At 40.4% G+C, this 8,361-nt stretch overlaps 1 pseudogene; it reads left to right on the forward strand.

Annotated features, from left to right (window-relative positions):
* Nucleotides 1-7,178: 7,178 nt before the first annotated feature.
* Nucleotides 7,179-8,040, forward strand: LOC149150732 (putative E3 ubiquitin-protein ligase RZFP34 pseudogene; annotated as a pseudogene).
* The last annotated feature ends 321 nt before the right edge of the window (nucleotides 8,041-8,361 follow it).

The raw sequence follows: 8,361 nt of genomic DNA on the forward strand, positions 1-8,361 counted from the left end.
TCTCTTGATGCTCTTACGCACCTCTTACATTCTCTTACACACTTTAATGACTAGCCATAAAATGATTCCTCTTACACCTTTTTAATGCATAAGTTACACTTCTCTCCTTAATGGCATAAGTTGCACTTCTCTCCTAAATGCATAAGTTACACTCCTCTCATTTATGGCATAAGTCACACTCCTATTTTGGCATGTGTAACTCCTCCTCAAGGCATAGGAGTTACTCCCTCATGAATTCGACCTCCTTGCTCTTCCTATATATTTGTGCCTCTGATCCTCACTTGACACACTTACTTGCGCTTGTGAAAGGAGAATTTGAACTTGAGAGACATAGAGTTCGAGAGTCTAGAGGAAGATTGAAAGAGAGATTCTTTAAGAGCAATAGCAGATCTTGGAGAGCCAAATTGATTCAGTGTTTGCATCAGCTACTGCTATAAGAGAGCTTCTCCAGATTTGGGTGAACTTCTTCATTCTCTCATTGTACTTTGTATCTCTACTGAACAATTGATTTCTAATAGAAGAAGAATCTAGTTGGGTTTTCCGCTTGTGTGTTTTTCCCTGGTCAGTGACCTAACTTCTCTATGTCTCATTGAGTTCTTGGTTGCCTTCTATTGTGCATATGGCTTATATGGTTTATGTTCTATCTACAATTACTTAACTTATATTGCAGCATAAAGAAGTTATGGATTTAAGTGATTGTAATAGCATAGAACATTTGATTTCGATAGAAAGTTTCCATGTAGTTGCATCCATAGATAGTGAAACTACTTCTTTAGGCCTCCTTGAAGAGTGAAGTTTGCCAAGTCAAGATCATCTTGACTCCAATCCTCCCAATTGCTAGGCACTGGTCCAAGATCCTTGGTGATCACATTACCTCAACGAAATATCATTCTTTCACCTCTTTTCTTCCTCTTTTCTTCGTCCCTCTAAGGATAAGGAGTTTTTCTAGGGCTTGGTGCGAAATTTTATGGAGGAGGAATTTCGGTATTTCATCCTGATAAATTTCTTCATTTGTATATCGTCTAGGCATACTCTAGTTTTGAACAAATTCCGACAATGGAATTTCAAATAAATTGATGCCCTAGCTATCACAGCAAGTGGGAACCCTTGAAGTTTCTTTGACTTGGGGATTTCTTGAAGGTTTTCGCTTTGTAGTTCATCATTCAAAACCTTTTCTCTTAACTATAGTTGACAACTGGATGAGCCTTTAGCTCGAAATACCTCTCAACCTTAGGTCTCTTATAGTATTTTTTTTTTCTCAAGGGGTTTTTAGTGGAAAGTCGTCGTAGCTTCTCCCAAAGCTCACACTTTTATTGAATCTTTCCATTGAATGAGCCACCCTTGCCTCACTTTGAACCCTAGTATAGACATATTAATCACAAGTGAGGAAAATTCGAAGTATTGATCTTAGGAACTCATCATTATCGAACATTCGTGATCCTAAGGTCTAGTCATCCTTCATAGGTCTTTCTTAGAGAGCCTTTCAGCTTCTCATGAAGCATTTGAACCATTAATTGAGCCTCTCCTTGAATGGGCCTTCGAAATCATTTTACATCTCATCAATTTATCTTATCATCCTAAGTGATTTCCTCCATACTGGGACTCCTCTTGTCAGTGAAAATCCAAGAAAAGAAGGGGACATAGGTTGTGGTGACAGTGGGCCTTTGTCCCATTATTGTCATTTGGTCTAGTATTTGTCCCTTAGGTACCCCTTCTCGAACCCCTGCTAGATTGGGTGGCAACAAGCTCTTGGTGCCTTGCATTATACTAATGAAATTATGATTGTATTGGGTGAAAGGATGTTGATTACTAGAAGGAACTCATTGGCTTGCAATTGAGTCTTTAGAATGGAAAAATTGTCCCACCTATGTTAACTATGGAAAAATAAATTTGCACATAAGTTCTTGGGATTAGGGTTTGTGAACCCTAGAAGACCTGAAGCATAATCCTGAATAAATTCTACATTTTGTGATAGTATTAAAGCTATGGCATAAACTCGAATTTTGAAACAAAACCCAAGTTGATCTGTGTTGTAGATTGTGCTTGTTGCTTACAAGGATTCATTGTTGGAGCTACTAAGAGTATCAATTCATTAAGTTGTCCACTAACTTGCCTCGGATGAGTTTAGCTCATATTGATGCCATTGCATATAGCAAGAATGTTAGTTGTAGAAGTATGTTTCCTAAGCTGAGAGAACAAGTATTGCCATGATGGCCAGAAAGAGAATCATTTATAGCAGAAGTATGGCCTAACAGTAAAATAACTAGTTTAGTACTAAAGAAGCAATCAAAAAAGACAACTTGGTATAAGATTGAAATTCCTAAGGATGAACCCCTAAATCAAGACCTACGATGTTGAATACAAATGATATATCTCCTTGATAATATGAGGATGTCTTGGACAAAGAAACCCTAGCTCATGCAAGGAAGCAAGGAAAGCAAGATGTTGATGAACAAGGACAATGAGTTGTAAGAAGGAAGCAAATGATTTATGCTAGAAGGCAAGGATCCAAAGGGAACTGACAATCCCCTTCAATCCTCAAAAGGTAAGTACTTTATGTCTCTCTTCCTTGATTATTATTGTTTTGCTATTAGTTAGCCGCTTGCCTTTGTTTCTTTTGTTGGGTTGTAATCATTCTTCCATGGTCTCCTAGTGAGGATTGCACGTACTGTTAACGCTTGAAATTTCACCTCAGGCTGAGAAAGGTAAACCTCAAGGCAACATCAAACCACTTAGCCTCGTAGCTAGCCCTACGGGGCAAGGGAGGGCTCTCTCGATCTATCTCGATAAAGATCTTCAATGGGCGAGATAACCAATAGGGTAACACTGATTTTAGGCTAGTAAACTGATCAAAAGGGTTGATTTAGGATTTTTAGGGTTTTTGGTGGAAAATTGGGGAAATGGCAATTTTAGGTGCGGGGATTGGACACAGTTTTCGCAGGGGATTCTTTGGGGCGAGGTAGGAAACAGTATTGATGCATTTAATAGAGATGGATGGATGAGGATGACCAGTGAGGAGTTAAAGAGAGCAAGTAATAACCTTGAATTACCTTTAAACAGTCGAAAACATTGATATTAAGCAAACTTAAAAGCAGAGCATGACAGTCATGAGTTCTACTTTAACACTTCATTTGCCTAATGTGCAAAAGGAAAAGTAAGGAAATGATTCACATAACACACTTATAAGTACAAAGAGAAACACACCATCAATACATGTAACCACAAGAATCCCAAAAAGGACTGCAAAACCCTGGTCTTCCTTTGCCAAAAATTGCAGAGATACAGTGAGTAATACAATAAGAGCTTCTCCCTCAAGAGTCCAACCATGAAAATGAGCAAGAGAGTACATAATATAGATCATCTAACATCTTTCCCTGCCTCTAGGGGTCGAGCTCACTATCCTAGGAGCTGTTTCAACCACTTCTAAACTAAGCACTAAAAACTAGGCAGTCAAAACAACTTGCCTCTATAAGCTAGGAAACCAATTCATTCATTTAATTTTCACCTATTTCATGAATGAATCTTCTAGAAGAGATACATAAGTGTAAAAGTGTCATAAAATTACATTATTTACATCAAGGAGGATGACAATCCATTCCAAAAAATCAAACACAGTCAAAACTGCGTTTTGCTGAGCTGTACACTGAAATTTTGAGAAATTTGCCTGATGGGTCGCGCGCCATTTCCTGACGGGTCGCGCGCCTTTGAGGGCACTTTTGGGGCACTTCCAGGTGTCCAAATGAGGCAAGAGTAGGCTTGTTGGAAATTTCTGTGAGTCTACTTTCCAACCCAACTGGAATTTCTGAATTTGGTTGTCATTTGCCCCTCCAAAATTGCAATCTCCCAAGACTGCTTTCTGTGTGTCAAAAATGTAGCAGAAAGTCATTTTTTGCTTGTTTTTTTACTTTCAGGAGACCCAAAACTTCATAAAATCTCTTGGCAATGGGTGAGCATGTGTAACTTTTCATGCCAAATCCAGAAATGCTGAGTTTTCCCGGAACGGAGTAGCCAAATGAAAGGGTCGCGCGGGGGGTGAGACCCGTTGAGGGGACAAAACCTATTTTTGGCACAAAAAATTCACAATTGACAAAATTTTCTCCAAATTTCTTGAAATTTGGGCTGGGAGTCCCCAATCAAGTACCATGCTCAGTTAAAGAGGCTTTGGCCAAAATTTGGAGTGGATCGGGCCTTTTCCGTCGTTTTAGTGCCTTGGCCAACCTCCTTGGATCTGGCGATTGCATTTTTGACATTTCTCTAAAACCATGACACCTGTGCAAAAATTGAAGGAGGTTTTTCTTCTTTGGCATGTTATGGACAAAAACCTCTCTCAGTTTTCCAAAATTCATCTTTTATTGCTCTGGAACATCATTTGAGTGCGACTTGTCCCGATGTGTGAAACAAGGAATTTTGTCGAAATGGAGCGAAATGAAGGGGATAGAGGGCTTCTAAATTCTTGGGGAAATTTTTGGGAGTGGGGAGGGATGTTAGGAAGCAGGGGAAAGTGGAATCTCAGAGATTGAGCGAGGGGAAGGGGTCCAAAAGGGAAAAACACAGGCCAAACCTAGAAAATTGCCAGGTTGTAGCTAAAAACTAGGGTTTGTGCAAAAATGAGGAATTTGGGGGATCTCAGTGATGGGAAGCATTTGATAAGGTACATGAAGGATAGGGGAAGGTGTATGAACATCTGGATACAAGTTTTGCTAATGATTTGACCGTCCAAGAGAAATTGGCTTCAAAACCCTAGAAGAGGGAAATGACCTTGCCTGGGCGCAATTGAAGCATGAACAAGATGTAAAATGACTCATTAGATACTGACATGATAATGACAACCCCTTTGAATGATGATAGACTCAGCTGAATAATGACATGGACCGTCATTTTGACAACTTTAGAAGGAGTTAAAGCAAACCCTAGACCTAATGCCTAGTGACCAAATTTTGCTTGAAAACTCTTTGAAATGACAAAATTTGACCTTGACACTTCAAAATCACTTTGTAAGAGCATGTTTGATCACTGAAGGAAGGCTGGAAAGACTGACACTAACAGGTACAATGTGAAGGATGCAAAGGCTCTGGAAACACATAGAAGTATTGGATGAACAAAGCAAAGTATGTGACTGGAGGGCTCTCCCAAGAGTGATTCGTGAAGGGATCCTAGTTCAGAGGGAGCAGGCAGGCCAACAAGTTTGAAGGAGGTTATTGTACCAAGATCTATGGAAAGTCAACAATGACTTCAAGATGGATTCACAAGATCAAGCATTTGTTGGCAACATAGAAAAGTGCAAAGCGAAGATTCTCCTAAGAAGAGGGAGAGGATGTTGAGAAGACATTTGCTCCAATTGCAGTTTGGCAAGTTGAGAAGCAAGGGAGCTTCAAGATTGTTTGATCAAGTACAATCATGATGATAAATGCACGTGGTACAAAAGGAGCAGTGAGGCTCCTATGTATTTCTATGGTTGAGTTGTTTGCTGACATTCTCACTGTCCCTGGATGAAGTTTGACAAGCTTGAAGTATTTGAGAATGTTTCCCTTGATTGAAGGGAGTGTTGATGTTGTAGCATCAAGGGGTGGATAATCTCCTTTAGGTCATAAGTGTTGACCAAGAAACCCTAATTTATGGTTGGGGAGATTGGCCCAGTTAGCATCAAGGCCTCCAAGTGCTCCCTTATTTAGTGGGGTTCTGACCATATTGTCATGGGGTTTGGCTAGTGGGTTGATCAAGTGCCTTATGGTATCAGGCAAGTATTTTTACCATTCAATTACATGTGACGACAAGTGGGAATGGTAGATGGGCCCGAGTTTTCACCATGAGTCAGGTGGGGTTCCTGACAAGACTCCAAGTGACGACTTGGTAGATTGGTGACTCAAGGGTTTCATCATGGGCCAAATGGGGTTCTTGACAAGACTCCAAGAAATGACTTGGATATTGATGACCCTAGGACTAGCGGGTAGCTAGTTCCTCTATTTGATGTTGATGTGAGGATGCTTTCTGTTAGACTCCGTCTTATGTCAGTGTGAGATTGATTCTTCTTCAAAACCCTGTTTTGAAGAAGAAATCATTAAATGTGTTGTTTTAGAAGATGTAATTTATTCTCCAGCTCTTCAAATGGCAGCAGCTCCTATCTCTGCAAAAACACAAACAAAAGAAAACAAAACATCATCAGCAATCAGAGGAAAAGCAAGTTACAAGCTATTTGGAGAGGTCTCACTGGAAATCCCAAACAAACTTCACAGCTATTGAATCAAATGATTGTGTTAGCGTTGGGAATGCCCTGCATCCTATTGATCAACGGAATGTGATCCGAGGTGATTTTGTGCCTGTTAGTGGTAACTCTGTGAGTAATATGTCTTTGAGGCAAGTTCTGCAAGAACACAAGGAGAAGAGAGGCATTATAAGGCCTCGAGTTATTGAAGATTGCCATTGAGAAAGCAGGCTATACTGGCGAGGTTGTTATTGGCATGGATGTAGCTGCTTCTGAGTTTTACATTGAGAAGGATCATGCAGTTCATTTTACACAGGAATTTGAATCTCTTTATACCAATGGACCTGTAGGTGGTGGTGGCATCAGGTCTTTCACTGCCATTGCAAATAAAGTATGGACTTTGTATGAGCAGTATACACAATATTTGACTTACTGCAAGTCTTCTGATTTATCTCAAAACACAGGGAATGGATATTTTCCACCCACTTCAGCCCAGATTGTGAAATTAGAAATGGCTGTGTTAATTTTACCGTGTGAAAGTCGCGTGAGTGTCTAACGGCGTTTGTGAAACTCGCAGTCAATTTTATGAATTGTGAAGAATTGTTTGAGTTGTATTGCAGTGTATGTCGGGCAGAGATCCACATGATTTTGCAATATTTTATAAGCACACAACACCACTCCAGGACACGGTTGCCTATTTTGCATTTGTGCAGTGCCAAGTTGAGCAACCAATTTAATCATAGTTGCACAACGGACGAGGAGCACCAGGATGTCAAGGCAGAAGTCAATCAGAGTCTGGCAGCGAAGTCGTTCATGCCCCAGGGTTTGAGGACGAGCTTCTTCAAAACATCTTCCTCGCAGGTACTTAAAAGTAAATTATGGGTACAACGATGGAGTATTTTCATGATCCTATGACCACCCATGGATCTAATGGGCTGGAGGAAAATACCTCAACTTCTAAAACAAAAGTGGCATGGAAGGAAACGTCGAAAGCTTGGAAAAGCTAGACAAAGGATATTTACAGTATGGTTGCTCACATTATAAACGGAGATGCCGTATTCGAGCGCCATGTTGCAATGAGGTCTTTGATTGAAGACATTGTCACAATGAAGCAAATAATTCTGTCAATGTTAAGCCCAACAGAGACATGATGTTCCTCGACACAATCTCCAAATGGTCATTTGTTCACTTTGTGACACTGAGCAAGATGTTCATCAAGTGTGTATTAACTGTGGCGTCTGCATGGGGAAGTACTTTTGTGAAACTTGCAAGCTATTTGATGATGATATCTCAAAACAGCAATACCACTGTGATGGATGTGGTATATGTAGAACTGGGGGCAGGGATAATTTCTTCCACTGCTTTAAATGTGGTTGTTGTTATTCGATTATGTTGAAGGATTGTCATCCTTGTGTAGAAGGAGCAATGCACCACAACTGTCCCGTTAGTTTTGAGTTCCTTTTCGAGTCCACGAGGGATATTAATGTACTACCTTGTGGGCACACTATTCATATGGACTGTTTGAAAGAGATGCAACAACACCTACAATTCTTTTGTCCAGTGTGTTCGAAGTCAGTTTGTGATATGTCAAAGGTTTGGGAGAAACTTGACGAAGAGGTTGCTTTGACACCAATGCCCGAGTCCTACCAGAACAAGAAGATCTGGATTTTATGCAATGATTGTAATGCAACTTCAGAAGTACCATTTCACATTGTCGCACAAAAGTGCTTGAACTGCAATTCGTATAACACCCGGCAGACCAAAGGATGTCACACCACAGACACTTGTCGACAATAAGTGTTGCCTTTGTGATGTCTAACTGAAGGTTCTAATGAGCAATCCTATACCAGCGGCAGTGATTTGGGTAGCAACAGCTGGCTCATGAATATGGCCCAAGAGCGCTATTCAAACGAAGCCAAAATACTTTAAATTGGAACAACGATATACATCACAGCCGAAGACATAGGATTCGATTCCTATTTCAAGACTTCAGTCCTGATCCTAACGGGATCTGCGCTCCATGTGTCGGCCATCAGAGGATTTTTAGGGAGACGTTGTTTTATTTTAGAATAGAGGAAACGCTCTTTGCCATTTTTATAATTGCAGGTGAAACAGCGCCCCTGTTTTGGGGTCGATTTGTTTTTCCTTAGCAGATTTTT

Source organism: Pinus tabuliformis, chromosome 9, assembly GCF_031772625.1.
Source record: "Pinus tabuliformis cultivar Carrire ecotype Pingquan chromosome 9, CPIR1, whole genome shotgun sequence".
In the NCBI taxonomy this organism is placed as follows: Eukaryota; Viridiplantae; Streptophyta; class Pinopsida; order Pinales; family Pinaceae; genus Pinus; species Pinus tabuliformis.